Source organism: Chanodichthys erythropterus, chromosome 19, assembly GCF_024489055.1.
Source record: "Chanodichthys erythropterus isolate Z2021 chromosome 19, ASM2448905v1, whole genome shotgun sequence".
Lineage (NCBI taxonomy): Eukaryota > Metazoa > Chordata > Actinopteri > Cypriniformes > Xenocyprididae > Chanodichthys > Chanodichthys erythropterus.
Window position 1 is genome coordinate 11,806,107 of NC_090239.1, and position 14,067 is coordinate 11,820,173.

The window sequence follows — 14,067 nt, forward strand, 5'->3', positions numbered from 1 at the left end:
CACATGAGAGGAGGCAATGCCTCCACCACGCTGTTACTGGCTATTGCGCTGTTCATGCTATAAATCCCACCTCTTGTTCGGCATACGCAAATCTGTCTGAATGAATTTCCTAATGGTGTTAATAGGAAGACTAATTAAAAACTAAGTAAACAGCTCACCCACTTAGATATAGCCACTTTGTGTCATGTCAAAATCAAATTTGAAATGACTTAAAAACATGATATGTGATGGGTTTTTAGTGAGCAATGAGTTGTGAAATTAGGGTACATCCCTGTGTCTGTGACCATCATAACACCTGCAGTGTTTACAGAGTGTTGATGATTAGTGAAGTTGATTATAAAAAAACAAAAGCTGAACATCAGTTAACAAATAAAATGCACTTTAAATATGAAATTTGTTACTGTGTTTATAGTTATTATTTAGAAATAAATATCGATAGTGTAATATTTTTTCCAAGCACCTTTTACAAATTCCAAACCACATCAATCTTATAACTACTAATTTTGCATATTATCATTTATAAGTGATATATAATGTTAACGAGGGATGGAAGTGAAAAAGGCTTTATAATCATATTTAGCATGAAGCAGGTTTACTTTTACAGGAAAAATGGTCTAAAAAAGACATTTAAAGGCAGGAACACACCAAGCCGACGCGATAAACTAGTGGCGACGAAAGCAGACTGCAGTGTTGGCTTACGTTCGTAGCGTCTGGGTCCAAAGTTGCCTTGACACACCAAACCGACAGTCGTCAGCCAACGGCCAAGTAGCTGACTTGCTACTCTGCGCCTGAGTAAGATGAAATGCCTTTCCGTACCAGCAGGTGGCAGTAGCTGAACCGCCAATCAGAATGATCAGATGACCCAACGGACTGACGCCGAATCGGCCAAAAAAAGCAGACGAGGACCAACTTCAGCCGACAGTGCATGAAATCAAAATTGAATTTTTTTGGCTTTTAGTATGAATATGTTAGCCTTTAAGTCAAGATTAATACAGTGTATGCTTTCCATTGAGGAGAATGAAGTCTGGTTTCACGTTACTGTCACGCGAATCGCCGCAGCGTGTGCAACAGTCTGCTCCAGTTCAGAGAGATCGGATCATATGAGTCAGCACAGACCACACAACCCATTTGAATTCTGCACAGAAGGCTATATTTTAAAGCGATATGGATGAGAAATGGTTAGAGATTAGAAGAAAACTGAGGCTTTACCAAGTTCAATGGCTCTGGCCCAGCTGTGATATACAAGAAATGCTATTGGCTATTTTAAAAAAGAGGAGGAGCTGTTCTATATGTCCTGCCCTGTCTTCCTGTTTCAGTGGAAATTACATCAACACATTGAATAATGGTACACGTTTTAAGGCACTTCACTGGGCGTTTAAGGGTGTTTTCAGACTTGTAGATCATTTGCTTTGTTCCAAAACAGGGATTTAATTTGTTACAGTGTTGCATTTCTTCTCGGTTCTGTTTGCTTTCACAAAGCAACATTTCAAAGCGTACCAAAATGTTTATGTCACGTGAGTAAAACATTCATCTTATTTCTCAGACTTTACCTGTTAACGTTCATCTGCGTCATCCATCAAGATGAATTGATTAGTTGAGAAGGACGTGGCTGCAGCCTGTCAATAGTGTGCATGTGTCGCCCCGCCCCATACTTACTCTCATTGGTTCCATCGTCTTTCATAAGCATACATGATAGTAAATGTGTTCATAGTCAGTGTAGAAAGGAGTAGCCTATATCATTTAAAAACATTAGAGAAAAAACATTAGCCTGTAATTCGCAATGTCCCTGAAATTATTGTTTTGTTAAATTAAGCTGGTCTTTCGGCTAATGCACGAACGACCCCACAAATTTTTAAAAAATGAATTGGTTGATTATCCACAGCAGGAGGGTCAGGTCTTCAGGTAGCAGAATGAATTATGAATTAAATGATTTATGACATTTTGATTATTTCATACCATAGTATGTGAAAAGAAATTAAAAAGATGTATCAGTATTGTTTTAATTTAAACAACATGATAAGACACTTATAATTACCGAAGGTGTTATTGGTCATGCAGTTATGATAACTAAATGACATTGCAATAGGCTGCCATGTTATTTTTATGCATTTATGTAGGCCTATGTATTTGTATGAAGCTTTCTTTTTTTTTTTCACTACATCGCAAAGCATAATATCAGACTTTTTGCTACACTTTATTTCAGAAAAACAATCTGTTGCTTAACTATTCCTGTTGTCACTGCCTAGCTTTGTCATAGTAACATTCAGTGTGAAGCTAATGAGGTAATTACGTGGTATTTCATTGCTCCCTTCGCCAAGTCTGTTCCAAACGGTTTCATTATGACACATAAGTGCCCTGCTCCCTCCAAAGTCCCCACTTCAAGGGCTCTTCCCTTTGGAGTGAGTTGAGGCAAAGGAATGCTCTTCTGATTCTGGTTGGGCAAAGGAATACTTCTGATTGGAATTTGCCCTTATAGTTGTCACGATTACCTTCTCTCTGTTTTCATAGACTCTTATTTTGATATTCTTTTGTCTTATTGTGCCTATGTTCAGTTCCTGTGTATTTAGTTTCTGTTTCCCTTGTCTCCATTGTTATGTTGTTAGTTTCCATAGTTACCCTTGTTTGTTACCATGTCAACTATTCACCTGCACCTGTCTATCATTAGTCTCTTGTCATCTATGCTGCATCCCAATTCGTATACTATCCGTTCTAAATAGTATTTGGAAATAGAATTAGTATGTCCCAAATCATAGTATCCTATGTTGAAATGAGTATTCCAAACATACCCGAATGGTTTACGTTTTCCAGTTAGAATCCGAAGTGCAGATCGGTGCGCACTCTTAAAGGGATAGTTCACCCAAAAATGAAAATTTGATGTTTATCTGCTTACCCCCAGTGCATCCAAGATGTAGGTGACTTTTTTTCTTCAGTCGAATGCAAATTATGATTTTTAACTGCAACCGCTGCCCTCTGTCAGTCAAATAATAGCAGTAGATGGGAACTTCAACTATAACAGTAAATAAAACTTGCTTAGACAAATAAAAATTAAAACCTGCGGATCGTGACGACACATTAATGTCCTAAGAGACGAAACGATCGGTTTGTGCAAGAAACCGAACATTATTTATATAATTTTTACCTCTAATACACCACTATGTCCAACTTCGTTCAGCTTCCTGTTAGTGAGGTCAAAAAACGCGTTCTGTTGACAGAAGTGATGTCTCGCCCATATACTTCAATGAGCGCGAGACATCACTTCCGTTGTCAGAGCGCGATCAGACCTCACTAGCCGGAAGCTGAACGAAGTTGGACATAGTGGTGTAATAGAGGTAAAAAATTATATAAATACTGTTCGGTTTCTCGCACAAACCGATCATTTTGTGTCTTAGGACATCAATGTGTCGTCACGAGCCGCAGGTTTTAATTTTGATTTGTCTATGGAAGTTTTTTCGACTATTATTGTTCAAGTTCCCAGTCACTGCTATTATTTGACTGACAGACGGCAGCGGTTGCAGTTAAAAATCATAATTTGCGTTCGACTGAAGAAAAAAAGTCCTCTACATCTTGGATGCCCTGGGGGTAAGCAGATAAACATCAAATTTTCATTTTTGGGTGAACTATCCCTTTAATGGCTAATATTGCCCACAACCCATTGCGCTGTGGACGGGGATTCGATTAGAACTACAAACGCGAATAAAAAGTGTTTAGAAAACTACAAACATGATGGTGAGACCGACCGTTAAGCAGAACGATAAAGATAAAGGGGTTTGAGTGATTAATAATCAGTATCTAACCTGACGAAAAATATTTATTAAATGTTATCCACATTATATTTCATCTACAACAGGATTGTGAACTTTTATACCGACGTGTTTGGTCATTAACTTTTAAATGCATCATTATGCAAACATGCTCTAGAAGAGTTCTCCATATATAAGACCCATGACTGGCAGATCAGCGTGATATATTTCTCTTCGAAACGGTAGGAAATTAAATTTAACTGAATGTGGAGGATTTTAACTGTGACAAGATGACTGACAGGGCTGTTTAAAGGTGACAGGATGCACATAACTGAGCGACAGAGTGTTCGTTAAAGACGCAATTATGACGAAGTAGTATGACCCAACTTCTAAGTCTTCTGCTAAAAGTATTTACCTTTTCTTCACAAAAACAGTACATACTTTTAGGGCGTAGTATAAGTAGGCGAATTGGGACGCAGCATTAGTGTATTTAAACCCTCAGTTATCCTCTGTTCAGTGTCTTGTGTTAATGTTTCGTTAGGTTAAGAAGATAAGTTCAGAGCGCTCTGGAGGTACTAGCACCATTTCAAGTAAGACACTGGCTAGGGAGTCATGGTGTGAGCTGCTACTAACAATAAGCAAGACAGGCCTTTCAGGGTCGGAGATGGACTTAAAATGAACTCCCAAAACTTAGTGCCAGATTCTGGAAGATAAATTCTTCAGTGGTACAAGAGGTGCTGGTCCCTCAAGAGCCACTTTCATTCTCTCTATAAAAAAATCAGTCTTTGTGTATTTCACAACACTTCTGTGATTCTTATTAAGTGGGGGTCATGTTTCATTATACTTTACCTTCGCAAAGTCTCTGAGAACCTGACACTCTACTTAGACTTTTACAAGTAGGCTGCAGTTCTGGAAAATGGTGGCGCTTCCTGATGGTTTCACACCTAATTCTTCACCTTAATTCTTAAAGTCTTTTGCTGTTAACATCATAGACAGTAAAAGAAATGGACACAGCGACCCCATTGGAACTCAATTGAGTCAAGTGAAGCCCATTTTTAGCTATTTTTAGCACTTCCGTTTCTGACGCGCAGACTCACACTAAGCTTGATGATGTCCGCAACTTGTCTGACAGATGTAAATCTTCTAGTAGCTGTGCGTACAAACTGCCATCGTTAATCTTGCAGAGACGGCGAGCTTGAGCGGGGAGTTCTTTGGCGTGAGTGAGCAGGAGTAAGTATTCTGATTATTTTGTATAGTATTTTAAAATGTAACGCCAGTACGCCATATTAAGATAATCTCCCCGATTGCCTGCAAGCTTCTCCTCCTGTCTGTACGGTAATTTCTCTACTATGCGAAAGAGAGTCGAGTGGTTATGACGCAATCGTTAGCTTATTTTTACAAAAACTGTTTCTACGGGGCCATAATGTAACATAGAAGGTAATGGAGCCCTTTATACATTGTCGTGTATCTTTGGAAATAAATAATGGACAAATGGAATCTTTAAACGCCTCAGATTTAAAGTTATTCACTGTCAAAGTGACGCCAAAATGAATGGGAGTCAATGGGGATGCTAAAGCCAGTGAAGTTCTGCTACAAGATGGCAGCACGCGGCCGACTTCAACTTCCGGTCGACTTCCTTGGGCACTGGTTAACATGCATTTTTTCCTTCTAAACCTGTTTTTTTGTGACCCTGCTCACAAAATGAGCATTTTGCAGTCCAATGGTCACACCTTAAAGGGTTAGTTTACCCAAAAATCAAAATTCTCTCATTAATTATTCAACCTCATGTCGTTTCACACCCGCAAGACCTTCGTTCATCTTCAGAACACAAATTAAGATATTTTTGCTCAAATCCGATGGCTCAGTGAAGCTTCTATTGCCGGCAAGATAATTAACACTTTCAGATGCCCATGAAAGCTACTAAAAACATATTTAAAACAGTGAGTAATAAATGACATAATTTTCATTTTTGGGTGAACTAACCCTTTAATTTTGTAGTTTCTAATATTGCATCCTTCTCATAGGCATTTCATATTTTTTTACATTTCAATGTGAGTTAAAGCTCTTTTTTGGCACATCTTATTTGTGAAGGAAAACCTATTTAATAATTATGCACATCTGAATATAAGGCATTTTTCACTTTCAGCCCTCGTTAACAGTTATATATCACTTATAAATGATTATATACAAAAATACTTGTTATTAAGATTGATGGGGTTTGGAATTGGTAAAATGTGCTTAGAAAAAAAACATAAACACAAATATATAACGACTGTAAACGTGTGGTTGCTTGAAAAAAATTATATTTTTAATAATTAGGCGTGTAATAAGTGATAGTGTGCACTAACATAATTCTGTATTTTCTGTGCATGGGAGATCAAGAATGCAAATGATTTTTCCAAACCTATTCAAAAGCATTGACTTCAAAACCAAACTTGCAAAAAAGTATGTTTTCTATCTAGAGAATTTTTGGGAGAATCTGATAAGTTGAGCCAATTTACACATAAATGACTCTTTATGCAAGGAGAAATTGGACAGATGTAATACTGATATACATCATTATCTACATCATTTCTCCTATCAGCTGAAATGAAAAGAAATTATCTTAAACATAGGGCCATAAAACTATGACTTGGGGGAAAAAAACAGTCCAATTCCAGTGGACCTTTGGGTCATCCTAGTTCAAGTACTAGGCTGTATGTCTGAATTGAAATTACCTGAAATTTACCTGAAACCACGGCCCATTTAGACGTTATAAAAGCTTTTAGAATCCATAACAGCTCTTCAACTATGCTATTTTTTTCACAGTAGTTAAATTAACTTATGACCTTAATTGATTTAAATGTCTCATTTTTTTATTATGCCTGTTTAAAGCTCTTTGAATTACCCCTGTGTATGAACTACGTTATATAATTAAACATGCCCAGAGTATCCTATTCCTCTCTCTATATGTGTGCTGTAGGTTCATTCCTTTCTTGGACTGAGAATGGCAAGACCAATGAAAACACTGAAAGCTACTCTGACAATAAATGTTTTTGACTTGCACTCAAGCCCGTAGTGGGTTTCCATGGTGATGCTCTCACCTCTCTCCCACTGTCACAGTAAGGCTGCAGAAACAGAAGTCATTGACATGTTTTGCATAGTTACAGCTCGCAGGAACACAAGCCCGCCAGTATCCGGCTAAATAGAAACGAATGAACAGAGAAAGGGCATAAACCAAATGGTTTCAGCTCAAGACTAATTTAACCTCAGACATCATGCTTCAACTCCCACTCCCTGAACTTTTGCTTCTCTCTCCTCTGATCGCACACAAAGAAGGGGCGTGTTTAGGAGGATTCATCGCTCTGTTGGACACCAGCTACCTCTGTTCCTGAATCGTGACTGTAGGAGTGAGATGGAGTCCATTGGAGTTTGCATGCCTTGTGAAAAAGAAAAAAAACATACTGATTTTACAGTGAAATCACACTTGGGTCGTGGCATCTCCCACATAGCACTAACTACTGGCTCCCTACTGGGAAGCAACAGTATTCCCTAAGCAAAGGGCCCCTCAGACAGAGAGACTGAGTTGAATGGCATCGAGCTGCACAGGAGAGGGTCCCCGCATGAAAGAGCCGCCTTTGGCCGCAACATCTACAGACAGAAACGTCTGCGACTCTGACATTTGCGAGTGAAGAAGCTCCAAGCAAAACCTATTGACATGCATGCTGAACCCCTGCGGTCCACTGTTGTCTTACAGCAGTTGGCAGGTACAGACGAGTGTTTGCAGACAAAGTCGACACCCGCTTTTCCTTTTCATTATTTATTTCATTTCAAGTGCCAATCAGGCACTGGTGTATTGGCAGGTGGCAGGAGTCAGCAGGGGAAGGCTGGGAAGCTCTATGAGATGCACGGATGCTGGATGCAACACACAGGGATCTAAACTCATGAGGGGTGGAAAGGGACAGTTACAAATTTGGGGGTATACTTCAATACAATTAAATGATGAAAGAGATTCATTATTCACTTTTTCACACATGAGGAAAAACAAAAACTAATCATTATTCTTTTTTACAGGCGGGACAGCCTGTCACTCACACGAGATCACAGCAATAGCACACCACAACCATCCAATCAATTCCAGATGGACAAAATTAAGGCCCGTCCTACATTTATTCTTGTTAAAATAAGCCATTTAACTCGTATATATGTCACAATACGGAAGAAAAGACTATCACAACTTCTGTTTTATACTTAGTTGATGAATTACATTTAATATTATTAATAATAATAACATTTTCTAAAATTTGATTTTAACAAATAGAAAAAATAAAAATAACAGTTTGTACAAATAACAAATAATATGAATCATATTGGTACGGAAGAGGATTAGGGCCAAGCAATAATAAAAAAATAAAAACATCTCGAGATTAAAGTTGTTAAATTTCGAGAAAAAAGTCTAAATAAAATGTTGAGAATAAACTCGTTAAATTACGAGAAAAAAATCGTTAAATTTCGAGAAAAATGTAGAGATAAAATGTTGAGAATAAAGTCATTAAATTATGAGAAAAAACTCGTTACATTTCGAGAAAAAAGTCAAGATAAAATGTTCAGAATAAAGTCATTAAATTACGAGAAAAAACTCATTAAATTTCAAGAAAAAAGTCGAGATAAAATGTTGAGAATAAAGTCATTAAATTACAAGAAAAAAGTCGTTAAATTACGAGAAAAATGTCGTTAAATTTCGAGAAAAAAAGTCGAGATAAAATGTTGAGAATAAACTTGTTAAATTATGAGAAAAAAAGTCGTTAAATTACGAGAACAAATTTGTTAAATTACAACTTTTTTCTTGTAATTTAATGACTTTATTCTCAACATTTTATCTCGACTTTTTTCTCGAAATTTAATGACATTTTTTCATAATTTAATGAGTTTATTCTCAACATTTTTTCTCAACTTTTTTTCTCGAAATTTAATGACTTTTTTCTCATAATTTAATGAGTTTATTCTCAACATTTTATCTAGACTTTTTTCTCGAAATTTAACTACATTTTTCTCATAATTTAACAACATTTTTCTCATAATTTAACGACTTTTTTCTCGTAACTTAATGAGTTTATTCTCAACATTTTATCTTGACTTTTTTTGTAATGTTGCTAGGCGTAATTTACACTTCTGAAATTAATTGGAATAATTAAGTTTTTTTTTTTTATGTTTTTGAAAGAAGTCTCTTATGCTCACAAAGGCTGCATTTATTTGATTAAAATACAGTAAAAACTGTAATAATATAAAACATTATTACAGTTTAATATATTTTCAATCATGACAACTCTCAGAAGATATTTAGCATAGTAATGGATATGACAATTTTAATGTATTTGGTCTTGGCGGAACAGATCTGCTACTCTGTTGCTGAATTGACGCTTTGCCGGGCTTTTGACAGGTGATCTAACCAATCATAACGCAGAGTCCACCATTTTGCCCAACAAAGCAGTCAGGGGAGTCGGTAGACTTGAACTTGAAAACTGGTGTGTACTGACATCTTTCTGCGGTTGAAACAACATTCCTTATGATGTTCATTCATGTTTATTTGATGCTATAAATTAACTAGTAAGAAGAGATGATCAGTTCATGAGCCACTTGAACTGAGGCACTACAGCAATCTGTCATGACACATTAATGAGCCACAAAACTGTATTTGTTGTTTAAATTTCTCTAAAAATGACAAAATTTGAGACTTTGTTTCATATTAAAAATAACCTGCTCCGCAATGTATTTTTCATTGCGTGAGAACATTATGTGTGGTGTGAGAGCGGCATGGTTTGTCGGACTTAGCAACAGTAACTAAAGGGGGCGGCGGGTCTTTGCGAATGGTCAATTGCTGCTGCTGCTTATTATTGTTGTTGTTGTAGATTTTGCTACTGCCAATACATACATCGATACGCTGCTGCGCGTAAGACATATGCTGCTGCACAAATAGCATATATCAATAACCCATAGCAGATCTATACAGGTGGAGCTGGGGAAGGTGGAGGGTTTCAGAGGAACTCTGAAGCACACTGCAAACTGCTATAGTGAATGTAACCAACCAGCCATTTAAATGTGTGAGCAACAAGCTCATTGGCTGCAGAAGTGATATGGACCAATCAGCTTGTGCCAAGTAGTTAATGCTGTAATTATCATCAGCTGTGTTAAGGACCCATCAGCCTGCGCCATCTAGAGTTTCATGACTGAACTATTTATTCCTGTGATGGCAAAGCTGAATTTTCCAGATTTCATTATTTCAGTTTTCGGTGTCACATGATCCTTCAGAAATAATAATAAAATCCTGATTTGCTGCTCAAGATACATTTCTTATCATTATCAATGTTGAAAACAATTGTGCTGCTTAATTGTTTGTGGAAAGTGTGATACATGGCCATCATTATCAAAGATACATTAAACTGATCAAAAGTGTATCATGTTTTCCACAAAAACATTAATGTAAATCATCAAATCTGAAGCAGAATCCCCGTGTAGGCGCTGCTGTAGTCAGTCACACGATTGCAAGGCACAGCATTGGCCACTGTTGTAGTCAAATGTGCAGAGGCTGAGCGATGTCAAGAATGTATTATGCATTTTTTTATTCCGTGACCTGCTGAAATTTTCCCTTTTGAAGTCAGTCTAGGGCACAATGTGATATAACTTTAAAATTTTCACACACTCTGAAGATTTAAGTCCACAGCATGTCAACAGAAATGACCAGGGCCTGCTGTGAAATCCGTATATTTGCACTCGTCCATAAAAGACCCGTACCAGAAATGAGTGCATCAGCTGCTCCAGCTTTTTCTCCATTTGGTTGCATTTACAGCCTCATCAAATCGACGGTCGCGGTTGTCTAGTTAGGCAACAATGCGCAATACAAAGCCACCCGCAATGCTTTGGAAGGCATAGTAAATATAAAGACAGATCTGCCTTCACTTGCCCTTGCATGTCCCATTATATGTGCAATCATGTCAGAGGTAATTAAACATGTGGGAAGAATACAGATCAGAGTATTAAGGATACCTGGGGTGGGCACAACAATCAGGCGAGTTTAGTATTCCTACTTCAGTTAAAGAACAAACCTGAATAAACATTGTTCCTCAGTGGGCGCTGTCACTTCCAACTTCCAATATAATTACTGCAGGAACATTAGCAACAACATTGTTATAGTAACACAAACTTATTAATAGAAAACGACTACCAGTCAGTCTTGAAACAAGTTGTTATTAATGGTGCCGTTCCTCCAAGGGATTTCAGATTTCACCTTTCTTGTTCACGCAGCCTGGAGCATAATAACTTGTAGAGCATAAGGAGGCAATTAAAACACGCAGTGTCAATCAACTGTTGTTCTAGAAATTGGGGCAGAAATGTAAGTGATAAATAATTAGAATGGTGCCAAAAAATCTTCACAGACTCTTGCTGTCAGTAGCAGTTTGCATTACATGCATTTGTGTCACTTTCCAAGAAAACAAGGGCAACGCTGTCCAGTGGAACTCATTGCTATGTGGAGCTTGTGAAGCCTGGGGATGTCTCCAAACAGCTCACTATCCCAGTTTAGCTGGACCCAGGCTAGATTGCAAACAGCACATTTTTCAATGTTCAGATGAGCAAAATACTTATGTTAGGATGGATGTTTACTGACCTTTGCGGTGCCTTTAACTCCTCTTAAAGCTGGTTTCAAAACTCAGGGCTTGTGCCACTCAAGCTGTAACTTAATCCTGGATTTTGTCAAGAACGAAAGCACAAGCAATGAAACTAGACGGAGAAATCGCATTTTCTCAGATGTCTCAGACTGTATGACCTGTTCACAAACTGCAATAATATAAAAAGCAAAAAGTACCATGGTATTAGTGTGTTTTTAGACATACTACAAGGATAAAACTATGTTTTTGGACATGCACCATGACATCTTTTTAAGTATACAGGTAACATGTAATTCATTATCTGATACCATGGTAAAGCCACAGTACTGAGATATGCTCAGAATCAGTATCATCTATATAGTATGTAACAACACCAACACAAAAAAAAGTAATGACATTTGGGGAAGATATTAATCCATATTTTTGTTCACATTATTTTCTTATATAGCCTACCTTATTCCTTTGAAATACAAATAACCTTTTGAGCATTGACTACTGACTATTTAAAATATGCTCAAAATGAGGAATAAATATGGGCATCTTCAGAATGGTGCACAGACAGCAAATCTTTGCAGAGTTGTGTTTGCTACGTCATGTGTGATATGTGACAAACTGTACAACATTGCCATCTACTGGCAAGCTGATTGAACATCCCATTCACTGAAAACAGAATAAAATATATAATTAATTTGTATTCATTTTTATTTATTTAAATACATTTATTTGCATTCTTTCTACAACAAGTAGATCTCTTTTTTACATTATTTTTATTTACCTGTTTTAATTATTTCTCTACTTTTTTTGTCATGATTTAAACTTGATATTGTGTTGTTGTAATGATAGACCACTAGAGGGAACGCGACTCCTATTTCCAGACGGTAACGCTGGAATTTGGCCTAATCAAACTGTGATTGTGGGTAATACAGCAGTTAATTAGTAAATAAGCAGAAATATGAATATATTTCTGCACATTTTCAGTTTCTGACTACTATATGCCATATTCCATTAGTTCATCAGCTGTTTCTTTAAGAAAAAGAGAAGGCAGCAATAAAACACACACACAAACACTCACAATGTTGGGTTTTCATGGGAACATTCCATAGACATAATGGTTTTTATACAGTAAAATGCATATTCTATCCCCTAACCCTTATCCCTACTTCTAAACCTACCCATCACAGAAAACTTTCTGCATTTTTACATTTTCAAAAAGCATCAATCTGTATGATTTATTAGAAGTTTCCATGTGGACCAAAAAAATGTCCCCACAAGGACAAGGATTTTGGATATTGCCATCTTTGTGGGGACATTGAACATGTAAAAATGCATTAAGCTTTCTGTGATTGGTAGAATTAGGGGTAGGGGATAGAATATACAGTTTGTACAGTTTAAAAATTATTATATCTATGGAATGTCCCCATAAAACATGAAAACCCAACATGTTTTGTCCATCTGTCTGTTTCTTTCTCTCTCTCTCTCTCTCTCTGTGTGTGTGTGGTCCTGGTATTCCCTATGTTATGGGGACCAAATGTCCCCACAAATATAATAATATATCAGTATATTTTGACCTTGTGGGCACATTGTTTGGTCCTAATGAGGAAATAAGCTTATAAATCATGTAGAATGATTTTTTGAATCTTTTATGAAAACCTAAAATAGCAGAAAGTTTTCTGTGATGGGTAGGTTTAGGGGTAAGGTTAGTTGATGGGGATATTATATACAGTTTGTACAGCATAAAAACCATTATGTCTATGGAATGTCCCCATATGATGTTTTATTAACAAAGTTCAGGAGGAGCACGTTCAAATGATCTACCCAATCAGTACGATTGGAGGCCTATATATAGATAGCCGACTCACCTTCTTTCCTCGATAGTCTTTTCCGCATCCCTCCGCCACCCCGACTCCTCGGATAGTTACTATCCCAGTCAGGGATACGGGGGAGTACTCTGGGTTTGGGCCACATTCCGAGCTCAGAGCCTTCCCCTGGATAGCATGCCAAATACGCATACTCTTTTACTCTATCGAATGATTTGTAAGTGTGAACTCATGTGTGTGTATGTGTGTGTGTGTAAGAGAGAAAGTGATTATTTATCTGCAATGACAAACAAACTGAAACTTCATTTTTAAATCGTTCTTTAATCATATCAGATCTGTTCTACTGTCATGAGTCCCAGATGCTGGAACTTGAGATGAAGTTGTTAGGAGACAAAAGCTGGAGAAGTTTTTAAAGATTGCCAAAACGCAAGCACTTTGAAATCTATCGGAACATACTAGGGGTGGAAAAAAAATCTTGAAACTGCTAAAACCAAATTGAGCAAGCAGACAAGAGGGGCAATTGTCAAAGAATTGAGCAGCATGCCAAACTGAGTGGGAGAATCTGTCCAGACATCAGCAACCTCATCAGCACTTCACTTACTCACCCACTTAAAGAGAGAGAATTGAAGGAAGCCACTTGTGAGAAATGTCAGTAGTGCCCAGAGTTTGTAAATGAGACATATAATTCTTTCATTTTGGTCAGTGTTCAATTGGGAGAGGAATACTCTTGAATGAAATGCGTTGAATGCTATTAAAAAAGAAATTATTTCAATGGGTTTTTGAAAAGGAACAAAAACAGGAGGAAGAAAACCTCAAAAGAAGTAATTCTGAACAGCACTGCAGTTCCTTCCTTGGTCATTTTCAGTC